The sequence below is a fragment of the Tympanuchus pallidicinctus genome, unplaced genomic scaffold (genome assembly GCF_026119805.1).
Source record: "Tympanuchus pallidicinctus isolate F22 unplaced genomic scaffold, pur_lepc_1.0 scaffold13, whole genome shotgun sequence".
In the NCBI taxonomy this organism is placed as follows: Eukaryota; Metazoa; Chordata; class Aves; order Galliformes; family Phasianidae; genus Tympanuchus; species Tympanuchus pallidicinctus.
This window is the reverse complement of record NW_026294648.1, coordinates 9129768-9140082: the sequence shown is the minus strand read 5'-3', so window position 1 is coordinate 9140082 and position 10315 is coordinate 9129768. Positions and strand designations below refer to the sequence as shown.

The following is a 10315-nucleotide window of genomic DNA, read 5'->3' as shown; positions in this document are numbered from 1 at the left end:
CTAAGATGCCTATCAGCATGCACAATCCAGCTTCACCATAATAGAGAGTATAAACCTGTCCCTGTCACCACTTTGTTGACAGGAGACACTCTAGATCTTTCTCATCCTCCTTTCCCCATTAGCAGCCATGCCTCCTAGAGTATGATACTGTGCCTCTGCAAATCATAGCCAGTGAATTGCTAATTAATTACCAGTAAGCCTCGAGACATTAGTACTAAAGCAGATAGTGAATTTATCAATGGCAATCCAGCAGTGATCCTTCTGGATTTCCTGGAACCCAGCAAACCATCAACTCTGACTGCCACACCATGATGCTGACTAAGCTGAAGTCTCAAACTTCCAGAGTGAGGTCAGAGAAGACAAACCTTTTTCATGCAGACCCCATACCAAATAGTAAACTGTGGAGCACATTACCATTCTTGAACAGATTGTCCTACCACAACCACTGTATATAAATATATATACACTATATATATATATATATATATATGTATAAAAACAAACCTTATCCTAGTAATGATATTGTCATAGTAGTTGTAGAGACCCATAGAAACAATGGGGCATTCCATTGGTACAGATTTATGAGTGTGACATGAAAGCTCTTACTCATCACTGGCAAAACTGCATAGCTAATGGTGGTAACTGCACTGAAAAACAACCAGATAGTGCTATTATGCTCTTTGTACCTGTTGTATTTTTTCAGGAAATAAATATGAGGTATTACTTTCAGAGTGACCTAACACGTATGTTCATACAGATATATACTTCATAAAAAAAATTCTAGGATTCTTTATTCCATTGTGTAAGAATGATTGATCAGATACGAGAAAATTTCTTTGCCTTGATTCCAGAAAGTGATACATAACTGATTACTCAAAATTCTTTGTGAGTATGTTATAGTAATTAAGGCCAAAGAAAATGTGATCAATTTGACAAAGAGAAGCAGTCTCATTTAAGCAAAATAAACAGGGATAACATAATTTAGTCTTGTCATAATTCAGACAAATGTATGACAATTTAGAAACAAGCAACCATAAGATACTATGATGATATTCTAATGAAAATGTAACTAGATTGTTTTAAATTTTAGAAAGTGGATATCCCTAATGTGGGACATAAAAACACAAGAGAAAACAATACTATAATTAGAAAAAATATTAGAACTAATATACTGGAAAAGTCTGCAAACCTACTGCCTCCCTCCTAGTTACTGCATACATTCCTTATGCTGGTATATTGTCTTAAACAGTAATCTACTGCCTACTTTGTATTTCTGTAAAGAGTGGTTTTCTAAACTGTAGATAAGCACACTGTAGCTTTTATTGCACAAACTCCAGCTTCTAAAAGATCTTCACACAATTTCACCAGCTTCCTCACTTTTACATTCCTCTCAGTTATTAGCTCCTTTATTCTGCTTCCTATAAACAAATCTGACTCCTTCCACACAGTGGCAAACTCAAGTGACAAGGATGCTTACATGAATTTGCTTGTCCTAAGACATTTTATAACCTAACTCTGAACATCCTTGTAACATCAAGAAAGAAGAAGTAGAAGAGAAGCTACTAGCATACATAACATTCAACATAGTATCAAGTAGTAAAAACCAAATGTTGCACATTCTGTGATTCTCTATGCAACTAATCCCTATGCTTTCCAGGCGCATCCTGGTCCTCTCAATATTAAGCTGAAACTTCAGATCTCTTTGAAAACCATTAAAAAAAAAAAATTCAGAACAGGTTTTCCAGATTGTTTAATCAGTTTTTCTTTCCACTCTTTCAGAAACTTGTTCCAAGTCAGTGAATATTTGAAGCTGAAGAAATAGTTTATTTGTTGAACAGTAATGATGGACACCATCACTTACACCTTTTTATTATATTGTCTATTCTATACAATACCAAATTATTCTTTGCTTGCCTTAACATCAGCAGCTGCTCATGTTAATCTTGCATCTTTAGAATAAGGCTCTTCCCTGTACTAGCCTCTCCAGTTACATTCATTTAATAGTCCCTCATGGGTATATCCTTTAAACCTCTTGTCTGTTGCAAGATGTATTTGGCATGGCAAACAGACTGCATCCTGCTGTGCTTTGTATCATATTATATCCCAGCAATATCTTTCTGTAGAATCTCTGCAGCACAGCAACTGTAGAGGACTGTAAGCAAAAAGGATAAAAGGTCATTTCCTTTCCATGTTTCAAAGCAGTTGTTTTCTTTTTAGACTAGCTACTTAATTTTTAATAACACAGTATAGAAATACAGTGCAATGTTGAAATTAAATGAATAGAGACAAGCAAAATAGAATTTCTAATGAAAACCAGGTAAACATTAGCATGCCACATTAACAAGTCTACCTTAGAACAAAAAAAAGTACTGTCATTATAGCAACAATTTCTCAGAATACCAGATGAGATGCATGCAGAAACTTTATTGCTCAGTACATCCAGAAATGACCATAGGACAAATGGTTCAGACACATTCCTGACAGAAGCTCAGAAATTATAGCTACGTTCAGGATCTCAACCATATCATTGCCAGAGAGCTTCATGCAGCCCAGCCACTCCCTCACACACAGCCCTACTCTCTATGTCACATGCCCTGCCTGTGCCTTCTGAAGAGCCTAGAACCATCCACTGGGACCACCAGACACAGGACTCTTCCGTCAGGTTTCACTTGCCAGTGATGTTGTAGCTCTGGTACTGAGCCATGATTTCTAGCTCTTGCTTGTTTGTTATTGCATTGGTTTGCATCAGAGTTTTACGTAGTTGTAATCTAAGCCACATTATTATAATTTTTTACTTTTTATTTCTTAACTCTAGCATTAATGTTCTCAATTAAACAACACTTGAGTATTTCAGGCAATTAAACACAAACCTCATTTTTAATAGCAGTCAATAGATAGACAGATGTGATGCTGAAACAACTTCAATGTCTACTATATAGTAAGCGAGACTCAATCTACCATAACTAACTTTATTGCTGCCTAAAGGCTACTGAGACCTTAAGATAAAGCAGATGTTGAAAACAGAGAAAGTTTCATATTTTGTCTAGAAAAAAAGATGCTTTTTTTTTTTTTAAATCAAAGTACCTTACTTGATATGAATGTTATCAGTATTATAGAAGAAAATAATGCAAAGGAAATGGCTTCTGAACTTTGTAGCCACGCTACTGCTGTTATCTCATTAAAAGATATTTTTGCTGATTTTAATGTGTTCAGACCTCAAAAGAGGTTGTAAAATCAGATGAAGTAATGCTCTCCTTTCTAGATGCCTGGCACTCATAAGACATCAGCAGATAGAGGCATGCTTTGACTGCTTAATTACATCAATCAATTAATTGCCAGCACTTTAACAAGAACATGGCATGGAATTCCCTTTACCGTTACTGATAATAAGGGATAACAAATGCTTATACTTGCCAGGGGGAAAAGAAGATTGAGGTGTTCATTTATCTCCATTTAAAGCATTGTCACAGCCATTGATCTATAAGCTTTTTTTAGAAACAATATCATGATGTTTTTAAATTTATGTAGTTTATAGTTATTTTTAGCTAGTGCAAACAAGTAGAGCTAACAGATTGTTAAACAGACCAATATGTCCAGATGTGTGTAAGATTAACTTACCAAACCAAAACTCATTTGATCTTCACACGCTGTAGCCTTTGTTTTCATAAGTTAAAAAGCATTTGGGCCTCGATAGCAGATGTTTAAAAAAAACTTTAATTTTTTCTATCATATATATTTCCAAATATGTTCAAGGTGAAGGAAGAGATATGTAGCTTTAAAATTTCAATTTGAGTCAGAATTTAATAAAACAGTTATCTTTATTATCTGCGAACTCATTAATTGTTCATTGGTGAATAACACTGTATATAAAACACGGTAATATTTAATGGCAAGCAACTGCCCACCATCTAACAGCACTTTCAATGATTCCAAAGAAACACTAAAACCAACTCACGTTTGATAGATATCACAAGAAATGAATAGTAGGGTAATCTAACAGGAAGATAACATTCATTACAGATTTAGTACCTATGATGTAATTCTTTGGAGGAAAAAAGCTGTAACAAAAATCCTACTTAAAAATACTGATGGCTAGTGTCACCTCTAATTTTCTGCTACAACATTGTGAGACATCATCTTCTTGTAATTGAACACACGAAAATTTGTCTTGTTTCTGAAAACTTCAAATCAAGAATTTCTGCAGCACTATGTGTTAGAGCCAGTGACCAGGCTAAACCTGTATCCAACAAGGATCTCTTAAATGAAGAAATGTATTGGTATTTCACTTACTTGGACTTATGTATTTCTTGACCCTGAAGGCCTTTGCTGGCAACCCTACCAGTATTGCAGTCATCCCTTTCTGCAAACCAATCCAGAACTGTGGTTTTTTTCCTTTATTTTCTTTATTCCCAACTCCATGATGAAACAACAAATAAAAAGCACCCTTTCATCAAATTCAGTAGTATTATTTTCAGCTTAATATGATACTTTAGGGTGACTTGTAAACCTCTTTAAAAGAGCAACACATAGGTAATGTAATAGCTTCAGAATGCTGTCTCAGTGTACATAAAGCATAAAGTTCAGTTCCTCATAATGCTGGTTAACAAGTTGCTTAGTTTAATCGTTTAAAGAAAATACCCGCAGCAACCAGTTGCTCCCTTTAAAGGTTATTTGTACCATTATGCTCTGCTTCTGCAACCAGTTACAGGTGTTATCACATGTTGTAATGTCATGTTCCTTCACATCCTCCTTCATCCACTTCCATGAGAGAATCTGGGGAACCAGTGATTTATCCTGCTAGTTACCATATCACTTTCAAACTTTCTCTCTTGTAGCTTAAAAGAACACTGATGCTTTCAGCATGCAGCTATTTTAAATTGCCCAAGGACTTTTCTCTGAATGTTGTGCTCTTCTGTGCACCTGTCTCTCTTCATCCAGAATAAAGCATTAAAAAAAATTTTAAGCATGCATGCCTGTTTCGTCCTAACAAGTTCTGCTTTTCTTTACAAGCAAACACAGAAAGAGATCTAATGCAAGTTATCGGCTAAGAACTATACAATTGTACAAAGTCACAGGTATATCTGCAACCAGGGTTTTTCTCCTACTGGCTTTTCTCCACACACATTCACTACTTCAAGAGGAAAAACAAGTTTTCAAAAAGCTTATTACTTGTGTCTTTCCTTCCAGGCAGTTGTAGAGAGCAATGAGGTAGGTCTCCCTGGATAATATTCCAGACTAAATACCATTCTCTCAGTCAGACCTCAGAACTCTTATTTTCTAGCCCCTTCACTCTTCCCTGCACGTACTGAAGCTGCTCAATACTCTTCTTGTAGTGAACTACCCCAAACTGAACACAGTACTTGAGGTGTTGTCTCACCAGTGCTGAACACAGAGGGAAAAATCAATTCCCTAGGCACATTATATTATTCTCTGAGCACATTATTTGTGATTTCTATTATTCTATGCAGACCAGAATGCTACTGGCTTTTTGGCCACCTGGGCACTCTGCTAGCTCATATTCAACAAGCTATCAACCAGCTCAAGATCTGGGTCCTTACCTGGTGGGTAACTTTCTAGCCTCTCTTTCCCAAGCTTATTTGGTTGCTATGACCTAAGTGCCAAATCCAGTACAGAGCCTTGTTGAATATCAGGCTGTCAGACTTGGCCTGCTTATCTGGACTGCCAACATCCCTTTGCAAAGCCTTTCTACCCTCAAGCAGAACAACGCTTTCACCTAATTTGGTATCGACCATAAACTTAGTGAAGGTACACATAAAAATGTTAAAACTATCACTGATACTGAACTCTGGGGAATGCCACTGGTGACTGGCAGGAGTGAACTCCATTCACTTTGAGCCCCACCATCCAGATAGTTTTTCACCCAGAGAATGGTATGTCTATCCAAGCCATGAGCAGTCAGTTTCTCCAGGAGAATACTACAGGAAACAGCATCAAATAACTCTGTTAAATTTTGGGTAGGCAACATCCATAGCCTTTTCCTCATTTACTTATCAGGTCATTTTGTGATAGGAGGAGATTGGATTGGTGAGGCAATCTCTGCTTTTCATAAACACGTGCTGACTGTACCTGTTCACACAATCATCCTATACTGAAAGAAGGTGACAGACGCCAGATAGAAAAGGGTGAAATTCATTGACTCCTTTCTCTCCTCCTTGTAGATTGGAGTCACATTTCCTAACCTACAATAAACTGGGACCTCCCCAGTTAGCCAGAACGCCTGAAAAATTATTAATAGTGGCTTGGTGAACACTTTCTCCAATTCCTTCAGTACCCTCACATAAATCCTGTCCATCTTCATGGACTTACTCAAATGACACAGCAGGTCATGTGCAGTTTCCCATTGATTATCAGTTCTTCATCTTGTTTTCTGTCACCATCTTCCAACTCTGGAGCCTGAGTTGGAAGATACTGATATTTTATCGCTCTTAAAACAGTCTTTTAAGAAGAGGCATTCACTACTTATCACCTCCGAAACAATTGATTACATCAATACAGCAAAAATTTAGCTTTTATCATTGGTAATGTAAATTCTTTAGTATACAAAATAAACATTTCTCAGTTCTCCTATTATCTGTAATTTTAGTTTGTTTTCATTTTATAAAATTGTTCTTAAGAGTGTTTTTATTGCATTGAATGTCTTATCTGTTACAATAATTTTCAGTTGATTTTAACTTTCATATGCATAAACTCATTGCAGTAAATTATCTGTCAGCGCTTCTACATTTGCATTTGAACTTGTTAATAAGTAGCTCAATGAACATGTAAATGCTTACCATATTATTTATATTTACAGTAAACAAATTATCTCTATTTGAATTCTGGTCTTTCACTTGAATTGTATTCATCTGTGTAGGAAAGGTCATTCACTATTCTTGAATAAATAACTGACAGCAGACTTCAGTCTTTACAAGAATTTTTTGCCACATCTGAAAATAATTCAACAATTTAATTGATTCTTGATTAAATATAGCGCACAGATACCTTCTTTGCAAAAATACAGAAATATCAATAACTTACGGAATCACATTCACAAAATCAAAATGTTCATAAGAGAGAAAGATTTATGAGTACTAACATTATTGGCTAGTTCTGTGCAAAATATAGATGAAATAAAATCTGCAACTGCTCTGAAAAACCATTAGTGGATGTCCATCAAAAGTAATCTCTCACATTTGGTGCTTAACAAAATGTAGGTAGGCAGATAAATTTCGTAGCTATGTGGATATTCAAATCTCCACTGAGGGGGCTTACTGTCCAGTTAACATAGCATATAGTACTCAACATTCACAGAGACCTGAAATAAATGTTTGTTCTGAATTACATAGAAAATCTTTATAATTTCTTAGCCAGAGCTACTGCTGAAATAGCACTTCTGACAAATGTCACAATCTTATATTTGAGATGCAGCTCAAATCATCCTCACGTCACCAGAAACACCAGGAAAAGAAAATTCTGCTTATCCAACTCCGAAGAATCACCAAGCTACCAAGAAGAAAAGATCCATCCTTGTAAGCCACAAACTATTACGTAAGTAGCATTACCTTAAGATCACCAGTCAGATTAACTCTATGTTTTGATTACTTTTGTGAGATTCGTGTTTGAAAAGCAAGGAAAAAAAAGGGTCTGTTACACTATTCATATTGAAAAAATATTACTTATTAAATAAGTCACATCAATTTTATATTACTGGTTTCTGCAATAACATAGGCCATATACTTCTTTATATTGATGTTTATTGTCAGTTTTATTTGCTGTTTTACGAGTATAGCTTCAAATACTAGGTACATTCCTATGTTTTTCAACACAGTTTTTATGTGATGGTGCATTTGCAGAAACAATTCCTATTCCAAAAATGGGGATTCATTCTATTTGATGCATGTCAGTCAGATGTGACTGAAGAAGGCTCTAATGACAGGTAATACTTCATGTGATGATGTGCATTTCTTATAAACACAGCACACAATGCCTATGCATTACATACTGTCAAAAGTACAAAATGAAATCTTCTAGACTTGTCAGTGCAGAATGAAATAAAATTCCTCAGTGATGGCAGCTCAAATACTCTATTTAAGTAGTAAGCACTACTAATTTTTTGGAGCTATTCAGCCACATTTGTTTGCAATATCAAGCAGAAATCAAGAAACCTTGAAGCCACTCGTTAGCTTCACAGTCACATACACAAAGGAAGATGAAACCAGAAGGCCTAATCAGAAAAGCCATATGGGCAGTAAATAGCTGAGTATCCTCCAGCATTCTGGCTGTAGCATTTCCATCTTCACTGATCAGTAACTATTCTCCATATACAGCAGTAGTTAAGAATTGGCAACTAGAACTGCATTTATAAGTGCCTCACAGTTCTTCATTATGCAGCTAATGAATCAAGTGAGAATCGAGAACTTTGAGAATACAATCCTAAATACTTGATTTGATCTTCAGAAAATATTGGCCAATGTTATATAACCACACTACACTTGAACAAGAGAGAGTTATTGCCCTGAGTAGATAATAGGCTTTGACAAAAGATACAGCTTTTTTCCCCCTCCACAAGAAATCTTTCAGCAGTATTTAGTTATTGAGACTATATTTACTACCTTAATTTGCTGTGCTTTGAAAATTATATCTGCAGCAGCACTATAATAAAGCACAGATTTTAGTCATTAATTTTATGAAATGAGTAAACAATGGTTACAGCTGAACATCAAGAATTTAAGAGAAAGTTGTTTGAGCAAATGACGTTTTGCAGTTCCTACTCATTTAAGCCATTAGCTTCCCCAGTAATAACTATCAGTTGCATTCATCAGTCCACAAAGGTTATCTGAACACTGTCTTACATTAATACATTCCAATAGTCAATGAAAACCAAACATTACCTTCTTAAATCTTTATCCTATTTAGAGGTAATGGGCATTCTAATTGGGATTCAATGAAAGAAGAGTTGGTATCTGAGTAATCTTGGCTGTACTTTCTCTTTTTTCAGCATAGCATACTTGCTCTGCACAATGGATAACAAAACTGTCTGACATATCTAAGTGATAAAGTCCCCTCTGTTAGCTACAACTCCCTTCCCTCTTTTAAATCTGAGAGGGAAATCCTTTCACCTTTATAGTAATGACAATTAAATGCGTAATATGGTGAAAGCAACTTTCTCCGCATTTACCACCTGTATTATTTACTCTTCTAAAGCCAAGTAGGTACTACTGAAATATTGAAGTAGATCATAAAACTGCAATTATTGAAACACATTGTTTCCTTACGGCAACCTCGTTTACTTACAATATGAAGGTATTTTACTTACCTCAAAGGCTACTTTTATAGTTTAACTTTTTTTGTTGTTGTTTATTCTGATAAACTACTTGGGTTAGACGCCACAATGGTTTTGCAGGTGTTGACAAGAGATGACACATAGCATGACCACTGTTGTCTGCAACTGCGAGACCCCGAGACCCCCCCCCGGGATGTGACGCGATAGGCCCTATCCCTGCTCTATGATTGATGTGTGGCACGTGCCCTTAGGGGCGTAGGCAAAGCACACAGGTTATATAAGCTAGAGTTCACATGTAATAAAGGCCATTTTGCTGTTCATCATATTGGTGTGTACGTGCAGTCATTTGGTCCTGGCCATAGGGGCAATGCAACAGACCACTGTTCTACCACATAAATAGGATAGATCTCAAAAATGCAATAAATGGGAACTGGAAAAAATGGGTTGTTCATTCATTTTAATCTTTAGTTTAAACTTAACAATTCCGAAAGTCTCCATCAAGAAGAAAACAAAAAAACTAAAAAACCTTAATCATCTGTCAATAATGCCCATTAAATAAGATACAACCTAAACAACTTTCTTCTACAGAAAATAGAATCTCCAACCTAAGCAGAAACAGATAGGTTGTTTATCAAGTATGTTGCCCTGTATTTGTTTTCAGTCCAAACTGAATAATACATCTTTGTATCTAAAACTGAAGATTTCTTTCTTATACACCTTTCTGTCCTTTATGTTCTAGCATCCTCATTTCTGTCTGATTCATTCACTGTCCAAGAAATCAAATCTCTGGAATAGATGACAGCACAGTATGTTTCATCCCTTACTTTCTATGTACTCAAACAACTATCTCATCAGCAGTCTCAGTATTCCTGATAATGTAACAAAATATACCACCATGATCCAGATAGCATGTCTTATACATACCTGTATTCCAAATGTAAGGGTAGTTTGCTTTTTTGGTTGTGGCCTTGTATTAATCTGATACACTTGATATGCAGAGATATTCATTACACCTAGCTTTCCTCAATTGGC

At 35.8% G+C, this 10315-nt stretch overlaps 1 long non-coding RNA gene across 1 annotated transcript in view; it reads right to left on the bottom strand.

The window, feature by feature from the left end:
• Positions 1-652: 652 nt before the first annotated feature.
• The window catches only part of LOC128076066 (uncharacterized), a 31361-nt gene continuing 21698 nt past the window's right edge, over positions 653-10315 (bottom strand). The window contains exon 3 of the long non-coding RNA XR_008204233.1: positions 653-2142. This is a non-coding gene — a long non-coding RNA (uncharacterized LOC128076066). The remainder of the gene's footprint in view (positions 2143-10315) is intronic.